This window comes from Salminus brasiliensis, chromosome 12 (genome assembly GCF_030463535.1).
Source record: "Salminus brasiliensis chromosome 12, fSalBra1.hap2, whole genome shotgun sequence".
In the NCBI taxonomy this organism is placed as follows: Eukaryota; Metazoa; Chordata; class Actinopteri; order Characiformes; family Bryconidae; genus Salminus; species Salminus brasiliensis.
The window spans coordinates 19,248,145-19,261,083 of record NC_132889.1 but is presented as its reverse complement, the minus strand read 5'-3'; positions in this window follow the sequence as shown (position 1 = coordinate 19,261,083).

The window sequence follows — 12,939 nt, the reverse complement described above, 5'->3', positions numbered from 1 at the left end:
GACCAAGTCAATCACATAAACCCTGTGAAGCATGTGTTTCACCTCCTAAAGAGGAGACTAAAAAGAGAACCCCCAGAAACCAACAGCAAGTGAAAGACAATGCAGTAAAAGCTGGAAAAGGATGAATGCAGTTTAGCGAGGTCAGGGAGGCCACCAGCTTGACGCAGTTACTGCAAACACTTTGTTTTTACCTAAAAATACCACTGATTTCTTCTTTACTGAAACAGCAGTAGTTCTGTACATACTGTACAGTCTATTTATGCATCAAACAATTATATTATAAATGTATTATAAAGATTGTGGTTGTATGTGGGTGTCAACATACCTCTTATGACCCTGAGTCTCTCAATGGCTGGTGCTCTTAGTTGGATCACAAGCCTCTGCACCACCACCTCAAATACATTATAATCACTGAAGCCAGGCAGCTCTCTTGATCTGTATTTCAGGTCATATTCTTTCACCAGAGTCTGGAGCGTCTTTTGAACTGTGGTGCATTTAAAACTTTTAATTGTAGTATTTTAAGAACAAAAACAAATAAACAAGCTGTCCAGTGAAAAACATGTATCTCCATTTCTGTTCATTTTTTGGTTTCCTCTATCATTTGAACCCTGTAGCTGCTCTGTTCACTGTGTAAATAATTCTGTATATTCTGAGTGGAATAGCTCCATTCAAAGCTAAGACCATTTTTGCCATCTCCTGTAAAATAACCATTTTAGGGATACACATTTTTGATTGGACAGCAACAATATATAGATTCATACCTGAATTGGAAGTGGATTGTGAAGTTGGTAACATTCCAAAATGACAGCAAAAACTACGCTAATTGTTTCGCATTAGCTGTAAGTCCATGAAAGTTGCATGGAAGTTGGTTCTATCCATTGCCAATTGCAGTTATTAGAAGTGTGGACACAAATATGTTTGAAAATTACTGGAATAGTGTTCCTTCAGGCCACTGGCCACCATCCCTGCTCATGGAGATCTAGCTTCCGACAGAATTCTGCTCAAGCTCAACTGGATCAGATCCCCAACCCTATTTGGAAACTTCTCAGAAAAGTAGATGTCCTGGAACAGGGTTGTGACCACTGGCTTTTCACCTATGAAAACCACAAAAACTGTTCACTTACACTCATCCTTTGTACTGTCAAGATGGTCCTTCCACTTTTTGAACTCTGAGCGAAGTTGAACAAACAAGCTGCCTTGATTGCCTTCCCCAGATGCCACACAGGTAATCTGGTCATTGAACTGTATCAAGCACTGCGAAAACAATGAAAGACAGAAAGATGTTTAAACCATGTTCAAGTTGCTGGCTTTGTGAGTTTGAGAAAGTGGTCACTCATATTTATAAAGAACGCCCTAATGTTCTCGGAGTCTAGCGGAGGGCCAGTCTTATACCGACTCAACTCTTTTCTCGATTCCTGCAGCTGCTTCTTTATCACGTCTGAGAGCGTAGGAAGTGATACATGAAAGAGATTTGAGATCGTTTACATTTGTGTTCATTTTTTTCATTTTTTTAAAACTATGAATTAATGTACTTGGTACATATATATTGATAATGCCTTTTACTGACTTTTATAATTATCAAATAGTATCAAATACATCAAAAACAATATGACATGTGAAAAATATTCAAACAACCGTGAACACAGACAGATTCAAGTGGGACGTAATAATTTGCCTCAGCTCACCTAAAAGAATAGCAGAATTGGAACCTGAGTATCTTTTGCTTCATTTCACTTAAAAATAAAAGTACATTTTGGTTGATTGGATAATTGGAAATTTAAACGAATAAAGATTCATAACTGATCCACAATCTGATTTAACTTGGCATACGATTGGAGTACCCACCCCAGCAAGCCTAGTCTGCAGCCTTAAATAGCTAAAAGGCCTGCCTTCCATTGTGGGATTACCAGGCTAAATTGACTATTAGCATCTAGCCAGCTAACACTTAGATTTTTTATAGTTTTATTTATGGATAAGGATCAGATTCATATGTGGGGAAATTCATAGTGAAAGTTGTAGTTTGGCAATCAGCTGAAAGTAGGGTGACCATAGTTTGATTTTGTTTTGTTTTTTTATGAGGATGCTGAGCACACAGGCTGTAATATCCTCAATAGCACACATGGCCAAATAATCTCCTTTCATTTTTTATTTTTTTATAACAATATAAAAAAATAGAATAAAGTCAGCAACCTAAAAAGACTATTTTATTAGACACTTTTCAGTGTTCCTGGTCTGAAAGAGGCTACAACAGGCTTTAACTAACAATGTAACTCAAAAATCAGATTATTGATTTGCACATTTCAGAATATTTGGTCCGCTTGGTTTAATGACTTATTTGTGTATTTTGTCACTGCCTTGCAAAAACCTTATATTTTAACAATTATTTTTGTATTTTTGTATTTTTACAATAAATAAAATACTTTTATTTTTTTATTTTTTTTAACTTTTTGATATCATTTGAATCCTAAAGTTGTTCTTTATATTGTGGTAGAAGTTCATGGTGAATGGACCAATAGCAGAAAAGCTCCCTCCATCTTCCTCAATCCTTATTACCTTATTAAAGTTGGTTAAAGAAGGCTGAATCAGGTTCATGCAGTCTGATGTGTTCAACCAGATCCTGAGTCAATTTAGTCTTGCACAAACTGTTCCTTTCAAATCTTTTCTATAAGCAGTTCTCTCAGAAAGTTCTTTTTCTCAGCTTGACTTTATGTTGACTGACATTTCTTACATTGCACTGCTGTCCCGTAATTGAATAAGTTGAGGATAGCAAGCATATAAATATATATATATATATATATATATATATATATATATATATATATATATATATATATATATACGTATATATATATATATATATATATATATATATATATATATATATATATATATATATATTTATATGCATGCTATCCTCAACTTATTCAATTATGGGACAGCAGTGCAATGCTTTAGATTATGCAGATATGGCTCAGCAGCTTCAGGTATGGAATGATTGTTGGTGCCAGATGGGCTTGTTTGAGTATTTATATGACTACTGATCTTTGGGCACTCTAGAGTTACTCTCTAGAGTTTCCTCAGAATAAAGCAATAAGGAAAATGAAATAAGAAAACATCCAGTGAGCAGCAGTTCCTGCACATGAAATTGGCTTGTTGCAAAGAGAGCTCAGAAAAGATTGAACCCTGAAACAGAAACAGCCTAAGACCAAGTAAGCTTCCATTTCTGTCAGCCAGGAAAAGAAAGCTGAGGCTGTGGGCGCAGGCTCACCAAAACTGGACAATTAAAGCCTGAAAAATTCAGCTTGGTTTAATTCACCAGGAGTTCTGCTGAGCTGAACAGATGTGGAGGCCAGAATTTGGCACAAGCAGCATGAATTCATGCACCTAATCTGCCTTAGTTAGCATAAACGAATCTGAGCATTGTTGCTGACCGTGTGCTTTCCTTCATAGCTAAGGTTTACCCATTTTCTACTTACTCTTTTCTAACATTGACCAGAATCTCAAAGAAATGTTTCCATCATCTTGTGGAATTTGTGATTTGAGTGTAAAGGGACCTCTTACTCAGTATTAGTACAATAATAATAATAATAATAATAATAATAATAATAAGTACCTAATAAAGTGCTCAATGAGTTTGTCTATGTGTCTATTTGAGTAAAGCTTAATTGAATGTGCTGCACAAAATGAAAACTAAGCAGGTGACTTAATTTTGACTAATCTTTTCACATGCATGACCTCAGTGCTAAAACACTCAAATACATACAACCTCAGAAATACAGACTCACTGACATCAGGTTCTGATATGATTGGCCTAAATATTATGAAGTCTAATCTGATTGGATGAGCCAGGCGTGTTGCTTTTCTACAATGTTGAACAGGAGAGGAATACTAAATGTATTTCTTATGGAATTCCTTCAGTGAAATCCTGAAGTCCCTTATTGATTTGATGAAAATGTAGCTAATTTTAGTTGTACTGTAATTATTCTGATACCTGGAGGGTTTGAAGCTGGTTTGTGCTCTTAGGTGTGTTTGTGTGTTGTTTTTGTAGGTACACTTTTTCTATTTATTTATTTTGTGCAACCTGGTGAAGCCAAAGACAACTTTCCAGAGACATTTATCTTCTTTTTTATTCTAATCTTCTTTATATTACAAAATCTCTGGTTGTTGTGACTGGCACAGTCTGTTATTTTAATTACAATCTTGGTGCTGTTCAGGTATTTGTTGTGAATAAAAAAAAACAGCTTTGATACATCAGAAGTCTTAAAAGTCGTCTATAATAGCATTTATTACATAGCATGTATTTCTGTCTGTCTTCAGCTTGGTCTTTAATAACTGTGCAAGCAAAAAGGTTAATACCTTCAAACCATTGTAGAGAGAAATATTCTACCATAACTTTGTATTATTTTGGGGCTGGTTTGCAATCCACATGACATGCTACTCTTAAATAGGCATACTCTGCTAAACTGCTGTAATACGTCTTTATGAAATATTTTCAATAGCTTTTAAATCATTAATCAGAATGCTCCAAAATAAGTTATATTTAATCAACTGCATTCTACACAACATACTACCCCTCTTATATAGCTAGCCTTAACAGCTCTAGCTAAAGTGTGAAATCATTTTAATAGCTTTTGAATGGATGACCATATCATCCCAAAATGCAGATTTTACCAAAATATTGAACTTTTAGTGGACATTCTGGGCAACTCATAACACACAGCATGTTATCTGATTTGATCAAATAATGGAAATGCAATATGAATACATTATTGAGATGAAGTAAATGTAAGAAACGTAACAATTGTCCAAACACACAAATTAATAATAAATTCAATACAAACAATGAGTAGCTACATAAATAATACATTTACTATAAAATAATTATATTCACCTGTTAATGTTGAAGCTTCATTGCAATATTAATAAACAATGACATCTTATTCATTCAGCTACAGTTAACAACTGGATCATTTACAATATGGAAATGTTATTATATTGAATATGCATACTGAATATGCTGTGTACAGCTTATACTACATCACCTGACATGTCACACAACGGTTAAAATAGATAGACGGAAAGGAAGGAGTTTTGGATGGATTGAAGTTTAGGTATCTATCTGTTAATCTATGGTGAATCTATTAGTCTACGGTGGATGGAAAGAAGGGGGATGGAGGATTATATAGGTAGTAACATTAAATTTAAAAGGATACATAAAGAGACAGACAGATAGATAGATAGATAGATAGATAGATATAAAGCAGGATATATAGATAAGAGGAATGAGGTTTAGATGGATGGAAGATTAGATATCTATCTATCAAACTATAGTGAATGGAAGTATCTGTCTATCTATGTGTCTATATGTCTGTCTATTAGTCTACGGTGGATGGAAGGAAGGAGGATGGATGATTATATAGGTAGTATCATTGAATTTAACAAGATACATTAATAGAGATATATTAATAGATAGATAGATAGATAGATAGATAGATAGAAAGACAAACAAACCGATCATAAGATTAATCAATGGATAGTGTTTTAAATATCTATGTATTTATCTATCTGTATTTATTATTTCTGTATCTATGTATTTATCTATCCCATCTATATTTTTCCTTGCTGTCATTCCATTCCGTTCCACCTCTATCACTCTTTTTGCCTGCCTTTCCATGTCTTTCCATCATTTTGTTCAACTGCCTGCCTATTCCGCATACCTGTCATTTTAACTGTCTGTCTTTCTGGCTGCTTGTATTATCTATCTGACTAAATGTCTTTCTACCTGTCTTTCTTTCCTGTCTGCCTGTCTCTTTCCCTCTGCCTGTCTTTCTTTCCGTGTGTCTTTCTGCCTGCCTGTCCTTTAAACTCTCTTTCCAACTGTCTCTTGTCATCTGTTGTGCCATCTCTCTTTCTTTCTGCCTGTCTGTCCGTGTTTCTGCCTGCCTGTCTGTGCATCTGTCTGTCTTTTAAACTCTCTCCTTCCAGCTGTCCTTGTCTTTTCCACTTTTGTCTTCTTTCTCTCTGTCTGCCTGTATTGTGTTTCCATCTAAATATCTGTAGTTAAACCAGTCTGCCAGCCTGTCTGTCTTTCTGCCTGACTTTTCATAGCTCTCATTCCAACTGCATGTCTTTCCATTTGTTTTTTCAACTGTCTGCCAGCCTGTCATTCCAACTACCTGTCTGTCTATCTGTCAGTCTTTTGGCCTGACTTTCCATGTCTTTCCATCATTTGTTCAAACTGCCTGTCATTCATTTTCTACCTGTCTTTCTTTTTTTCTCCCTCTCTTTACATCTGCCTGTCTTTCTTTCTGCCTGTCTTTACATCGGTCTTTCTTTCTGCCTGTCTTTACATCTGTCTTTCTGCCTGCCTGTCTTTACATCTGTCTTTCTGCCTGCCTGTCTTTACATCTGTCTTTCTGCCTGCCTGCCTGTCAAATCAACTGTCATTCCACTTCTCTTTCTTTGTGTCTGTCTGTCTGTCTTTCCAACTACATGTTTTTCCATCTGTCCATTGTTCTTTATGTCTCTCTTTCCAGCTGTCTGTCTTTCCACCTGTCTCTCTGCCTGGTGGTCTGTCTTCCCATCTCTCTGTCTTTTTGCTTGCCTGTCTGTCTATCTGTCTTTCCAACTGCATGTGTTTCCATTTGTTATTTTGTCTGCCTATCCATTTTACTGTCTTTCTGTCTGAAAGAGATCTGAGATCTGCCTTCATCTCTACACTTTATTGCAACATCATAATGAAGCTTTTGTGTGTTTTCTGCTTTTGTCTTACAGTGTATGATGAGGTTGATGACATCCATCCTGTGATGGTAAACATTTGTCACCGCTTCAGCTGAAACAGTGCTGGGAGTTTTCCTCTAAAGGACTCCTATGTGATCTTCAAGAGATGCTCAGCAAAAGTGTAAGCACCCCACTTCCATTTCCACCAGCAGACCTACAGAAGACTCTTAAATTCAGTGATGCTCTCAGAGGTGTACAGGTTCAAGGGGAGGTGCTTCAGTGTGTGTCTAATATTACACTAAATTATGTAAGCACTCCCTTGATGATGTTGGTGTAACGGGCCGTCTGCATCCTGAAGTGATTCCATTGTTTTGGTCACGTACTTACTAAACATAGACGCTGTGTGGGTTCTGTGTGGTAAAATGTAGCTTCTGGTTTCTGGTGGGTGTTTTTCTTTTTAATAAGGCTGATATTCTTTTATATAAGTGGAACTATATGTACATTTTGCCGTGTCAGGATGAAATATGATTTTTTTTAGCTGGTATAATAAAACCTTTTTACTTAATTTCATTGTTTTATTTGCTGTTAATGTCATATTGTAATGGTATGGGGTGCAGTTTCTTTTAATTTAATCTTCATAATCATTGTTCATGTCTTTCTGTTTCAGTTGCTCTTTCAATTAATGCTAAAGTTCAATATGTTTACTATTTACTTTCTATAAATAAACAGTATAGAAAGACATTTTGATCATGAGTGGATATTTCTGGTACTCTTTAGTCACTATAGGGTCCAAAATGGCTCATCACTGAGGTGGTACATCTAAGAGCACATGCTCGTGCCTTTTGCAGAGGAGACACCGTTGTACCATAGTTTAAAGGTGCATTTTAGCCTCTTGGGGAACTTAATAGAACCTTAACTTGTACAAAAAGTACTTGTGCTGAAAGGTTCTCTGTGGTATCTCAATAGGGTACAATAATGTGCACTATATAAGGGAGAAGCTCTCAACTGACTGCACAATAGAAACACCTATATCTGTATGCTGTTCATCGACTTTTCCTCCGCCTTCAAAACAGTCATCTCCACCAGACCTGGAAATCAACACCTGCATTTGTAATTCGGTTTTGGGACATCCTAATAAAAAGACCCCATTATGTGCGGTTGTGTAGTTCTGTGTCCTGCAGACTCTCTGTGTGACAGTGGAATATGGCAGCTCCGCTGTGGCAGACTGAGGCTCTGCAATAGGTGGTGAGAAATGCTCAGGACATCATATCTGCATATAAGTTCCCCTTCCATGAGAGATGTTCCTCACCAGCACTGTGTGTGGAAGGAGATTGCAGGGACACCTTTCACTCCAGCCACACACTGTATAACCACCTACTATCCAGGAGGAGATGAAGAAACCAGTGAGATGAGACTGTCAGTGTTTGTGTTGTAATATTTCACATTAAAATATTCAAATCTAGGACCGCCTACTTAATCTGCCTCGGCACTTGTAAAGCCATCACTAGACAATATGACAGGAACGACATTCTCTCATTTCTTGAAAAAGTTGTCAGTAGTTTAGTGTTCTGATGGATTTTAGTTCAGTTCAATGTGAAGGAAAGGACACTCTCCCTCTCTATGGAGTTCACTCTTATAAAGCAAAAACACACAACAACAGCTTCTGTACTCGACAGTCTAATACAATGTCTTTAATATTCAGCCTCCAATCACTCACTATTAAGGGCACAGAAGCCGTTCACTCAAATAGAAGAGTGCACTTCTATATAATGAGAAGGAATCCCTTTGGAATTGACCTCATGGATGGAGCTTGGATGTCACCATGTGGTCAAACTGATAAACTGCAAGAGTTATAAATAGATGCACATATTGACAAAATCTGAATAAATGGAAAACATTAAACTTTACTAACAAAAATAGCAGAATCTTCTGCAATTTAAGAAAAAGACTTTAGTTATGCTGATATATCTCTGCCAAATACATCAAATACTGTCAATAATGCATTTAAAAATTAAGAACTGCTAGAAAATATGTAATTTCTTTTGTAATGTAAATTATGTAATGTAATTTCTTCTTACATTTCTAATATTTAAATCAAGCATAAATGACCCATCCCCACATTCCCCAATACACACATAAAGGTATTACAGTCCATCTGTGCAACATGTTGGGTGCAGATTCCTACCAGAGCCCCACCAGTTACAGCAGACATATGAGTCCCATCATAAAGCTATGAACTCTGCAAGTGTTTCCGGTTCTGGTGGACAGGTCGTACGCTCGCTCACCTGCTGTTTGATTATTTGCTCTCTTATTACTTGAAAAAATTACTTGTTACTCCTCAGCCTCAGTTGATATTCCTTCATCTTCGCTTTTGCTTATTTCTCTTAGCTAGTTGGTTTTGTAATCTTTGTGCCAACTGCGACCTCTTGCTTCACGTTCCTTCGTCTCACCATCCGTCGATTGTGTTTCTGTGTGTTTGTTTACCTCGAGGAACATGGTGACCGTGGAGGAACGTGCTCTTCGAACGCTCAGCTAGGAGCTTGCCCTGCTGGACCGGCAGATCCAGTGGCTGTTGGAGTAGCGGGCTCTACCAACAGAAGACGAGGCTGGGGGCCGTTGGCACCGTGGTTCTCCACGTTGGAACAAACGTCGTCTCGGCAGCGAGGTTCTGAAGTAGCACTTCCGCAAGCTTCTGGTATCACACCGTCCGAAAGAAGATGGACGCCCACGTACGGTTGAAGGAGCGAGCCGTTCAGCCGTCTCTCCACTGCTGGCTTCGGGATTGGTGCTTCAGCGTTGGAGCAGACTTCTTAGACATCTGGGAGAGGTTTCGGGAGCATCCAGCCCTCTACCGTAGAGATGGGCTTCATCTGAGCCGCCTGGGGTCTTTTACAACCTGATTAGACTCAACATTAGCGCTTCGTGATGTTCGAGTACTAGCAACTCCCGCATTAAGTTTGGGCTGTTAAACGTACAGTCTCTAGCACGTAAAGCTGTCATTGTCAATGAAATGATTACTGTAAACCCCCTCAGTTCACTGTCTTTGTGAAACGTGGGTTAAACCTAATAAATTATTGCTATGAATGAATCGACTCCCCCAGGCTTTAACTACTGCAGTTTTCCACTAAGGTCTGGTCGTGGTGGCGGCGTAGCCTCAATCTATGATTCAGTTCTAGGTATAATCCTAAACTCAGGTTATGAAGCTAAATCATTCAAGTGCTTAGCCTTAAAGTGGCAGGCTTTTTTCCGGCTTCTAGAAAGCAGCACTCTTTTCTGCTTATTACAGTCCATCATCCTCCTGGACCTTATACAGATTTTCTTGAAATGCAATTTTTGTGAAATTGCTGACTTTTCAGAAGTAGCTGTCTCTACTGATAAGGCTTTGATTGTTGGAGATTTCAATATTCACTTTGAAAAGACTCAGGACCCCCTTAGAACTGGGTTTAAATCAATCTTAGATGCTTTGGGATTTATTCAAAATGTTATAGGTCCAACTCATAGATATAGGTCCAACCATACACTAGACCTAGTTGTGACCCTGCGTATTGAAACAGAACATTTCGTAAGCATTTCTCAGCCTGACTCCATTTCTGACCTTTACCTAATCCCCTGACCCTAATGCTTGCCGCTAACCCTTGTGGGAAATCCTGACTCCTGATCCGGACCTTGGAGGAATCACTGTCTCCGTGTTTAGCTTGTTTTTTCTGCTTTCTACCACTTTCTAGCGCTTATTTAGCGGCATAGCTGGAAAGCTAAGGCAATTGCTAGCGCTAAGGCCGAAGCTAGCCCACTGGAACACCACTCCCTCCCCCTGATTCGCACTAGTTAATATCTATAGGCCTCCAGGGCCCTATTCTGAATTTTTAAAAGAACTTAGTGACTTTGCTGCAGACTTGGCAGTGTGCAGCGACAAAGTTATAATAGTAGGAGACTTTAATATTCATTTAAAAAAAACAGACAATCCATTAACAAAGGCGTTTGTATCAATCTTAGATTCTGTCTACATCACACAAAACATAACTGGACCCACACATTACTGTAACCATACCCTAGATTTAGTCCTGACCCTGGGTGTTAGCATTGATCATCTAAATATTGTACCTCAAAGCTCAGTAATATCAGACCATTATCTAATCTCCTGAGCTACATCTTAGGCAAAATGTTAATTTGTCTCCCCAACACTGTCTAAAGTGCACAATAACCGCAGTGACAGCTGTACAGTTTATTAAAAACCTCCCACCCCTATCAACCTTAGCTTACACTCCGCCAGACCAAGCGGAGCTCGTTAAATTAACAAACGATCTAGAGAATACCCTTCGATCAACCTTAGACAAAGTAGCACCGTTTAAAAGTAAAATGACAAGGCAAAAAAGGCTCGCACCGTGGTACAGTGATCAAACTTGTACCTTAAAACAAACAGTGCGGAAACTAGAGCGTAAATGGCGGACGACCAAACTAGAGGTGTTCCACTCTGCGTGGAAGGACAGCCTTAGTCAATATAGAAAGTCACTCATTAAAGCTCGCTCAGCGTATCTGGCCTCGCTAATTGAGAAAAATAAAAACAATCCCAGAATACTTTTTAGTGAGATCTCTAAACTTACTAAAAGCCAGGCAGATACTCAACCCAATCTTTAACCATAAAACTTAACCTGTTTTTATGAACTATTATAATAATAAAATAGAAAATATTAGACAACCAATCCAACCCTGCTTATTAAATCAAACATGGCCGTCACCTGGTGGAGCTGTTTTAGAAGATAACTTAGTTGTAGAACAAAGACTGGAAGCCTTCAACCCACTTCCACAGCCAGAACTAGAAAAAATTATTTACTCATCAAATTGTACAACCTGTCCACTCAACCCAATTCCCTCTAAATTGCTAAAAGTAATACTCCCAATCATAATCAGACCTCAATTGTAAATTGTAAAATTGTAAATTCATCCCTTAGCCTTGGGCATGTACCCCAAACCCCAAAATTAGCAGTCATAAAACCTTTAATCAAGAAACCAAATCTTGACCCCAGTGTATTGTCTAATTACAGACCCATCTCCAACTTAACATTCGTATCTACAATATTAGAAAAAGCTGTGGCCCAACAACTCTGCTTATACCTGAGTAAGAATGACTCGTATGAGAAATTCCAATCTGGATTTAGACCCAATCACAGCACAGAGACAGCCCTAGTGTTGATGATCTCCTTCTTGCCTCTGATCAAGGCTACGTATCTTTATTAGCCCTACTAGACCTCAGTGCAGCCTTTGATACAATAGATCATACTATATTACTAGAAAGATTAGAGAAAATGGTTGGAATCACAGGGACAGCCCTATCGTAGTTCAAATCATATCTAACGGGACGCTATCAGTTTGTAAAGATAAAATATTTATCTTCAAATTACACAGAAGTAAGATATGGAGTTCCGCAAGGCTCAATTTTAGGGCCGCTACTATTTACATTATACATGTTACCACTGGGCTCAGTTATAAGCAGACATGGCGTTAATATCCATTTCTATGCAGATGACACACAGCTCTATATATCAGCCAAACCTGAAGATAAATTTAGATTACACAAAATGGAGGAAAGTGTAAAGGATATAAAACTCTGGATGTCACATAACTTCCTTCTCCTCAACAGTGACAAAACCGAGGTTCTCCTTTTAGGTCCAAAAGACACTAGAAATAAACTATCTGACTTAATGTTAGACTTGGCTGATACTTCCATTATTCCTGGTTTAGTGGCTAAAATCTTTTTTTTTTAGCATTTGAGCAACTAAACTAGCCAATATTAGTAGGACAGCCTTTATGCAGAAACTCCTTATCTCTACAGGACGCAGAAAAGCTAGTACACGCTTTTATTACTTCAAGGCTAGATTACTGTAATGCACTTTTGTCAGGTTGTTCCAGCAAGAACCTCAATAAACTTCTGCTGGTTCAAAATGCTGCAGCCAGGGTCCTTACTAAAACTAGAAAATCTGACCATATCAGTCCAGTTCTATCAGCACTTCATTGGCTCCCAGTTAAATTCCGTATTGAATACAATTTTTTTCTATTAACATATAAAGCCCTACATGGCCTCGCTCCTGAGTACCTGCAGGATCTTATTACATATTACAAAGACTACTTAGATCTCAGGGTGCTGGACTCTTACTCGTTCCCAAAATTCAGTAAACCTCAGCAGGGGAAAGAGCCTTTTCTTATAAAGCTCCACAACTCTGG